Source organism: Lathyrus oleraceus, chromosome 7, assembly GCF_024323335.1.
Source record: "Lathyrus oleraceus cultivar Zhongwan6 chromosome 7, CAAS_Psat_ZW6_1.0, whole genome shotgun sequence".
Taxonomy (NCBI): domain Eukaryota; kingdom Viridiplantae; phylum Streptophyta; class Magnoliopsida; order Fabales; family Fabaceae; genus Lathyrus; species Lathyrus oleraceus.
The window spans coordinates 55033888-55035616 of NC_066585.1; positions in this window are offsets into that span (position 1 = coordinate 55033888).

A 1729-nucleotide genomic window follows, 5' to 3' on the forward strand; every position below is an offset into this window, starting at 1 on the left:
ATAGCATGTGCCTCCCCATCTTTCTTCTTAAACGCCCCATATCGTTTAGAAGAGCTCTCATCTTTAGATAACCGTCCTTCATGGACACCTTCCTCCAAACGCATCCCCATGTTCACCATCTCGGTGAAATCAGAGGGAGCACTCGCGACCATCCGCTCATAATAAAATGAACTAAGAGTCTTCAGAAAGATCTTAGTCATCTCCTTCTCTTCCAGCGGAGGAGTGATTTGAGCTGCTAACTCTCGCCACCTCTGGGCGTACTCCTTAAATGTCTCTTTATCCTTCTGGGACATGGCTCTGAGTTGATCACGGTCAGGCGCCATATCAACATCATATTTGTACCGCTTGACGAAGGCTTCGCCAAGATCATTGAAGGATCGGATGTTTGCGCTATCAAGGCTCATATACCAACGAAGAGCCGCACCGGACAAACTATCCTGATAATAATGAATCAGAAGTTGATCATTATCAGTCTGAGTAGACATTTTTCTAGAATACATAACCAGGTGAGCGAGAGGGCAGGTGTTCCCCTTATATTTCTCAAAGTCAGGGACTTTGAATTTGACCGGAATCTTCACACCGGGAACCAGGCAGAGTTCAACAGTAGACTTGCCGAACATATCTTTCCCTCGGAGGGTCTTCAATTCCTTACGGAGCTCGAGGAATTGGTCATTCATCGCATCCATCTTTTCATTAACATTTGGGCCCTCAGACGGCTCAGAATGATAGATGGTGTCGTCTACCCTTGGAGTGGTATGCACGACAGGAGGAGGCATAGCAAGGACCAGGCTAGATGCCGGCATAGAAGCAAAAGGTAGGAGCTGGAATATCTGGCATGAAACCAGGAGGCATACCCCACGGAAACCCGGCTGGCATGGCATTCGGAATGAAATGAGCACTGGCAGCTCGCACAGTTGAAGACACAACCTCTGATATAACAGTCCTCTGGGGAGGAGTTGCAGGAGGTGGAGATGGTTGATTCTGGGCAGCCAAAAATTGCTCCATCAGAGCGGTGAGCCTGGCGACTTCATCCTTCAGCTCTCTGTTCTCTTGTTCCAATTGATCCATCACTCTTGCAGAATTGGCTCTGGTATAGTACCGATGAGTCAGCTTGTCTTCAAAATAAATGAAGAGCACAGAGTTAGGCCACAGACAAGAAGACCAGAACAACACCTGTTTATGCAAAATGATGCATGTAATGCTTGTGCATATGCTTTGTTTTTATTTCAAGGAACTTTTAGGGTATTATTTGCAAATTTTGAAATTTAAGCATTTAATAGCATATGGAAAATATCTCATCAAATATATATTCGAGACAAAGAAGTACAACATTTTTTATTATTACAAGGGAAAAGGAAAATATCATCCTATGGATCCCTAGAAGCTCGAGATGCTGGAAGACGAGATACACAAAGCTTCTTAATCTCTCTCTCATAGGCCGCTTCCATATCCTCTTTCTCCTTCGCAAGTCGATCATACTTCCTCTTCCAGAATTTGGAAGACTGAGGAAGCAGAGAAGTCCAGGTATCATTAGGATCATCTATCACCTGATGCTCGAGGAATTCAATCAGAGCATCCTTCTCCTTGATCTGTTGAAGCAACTCTTCTCTTTCACGAATCCAAGCACGTGAAAGGTCTTCGTCTCTCAACTCCTCTACGCCTTGGTTAGGGAGGGTTGAAGGCCCAGCCACAACCAACGGTGTAGGTCTCGGATAATCATACGGCATAA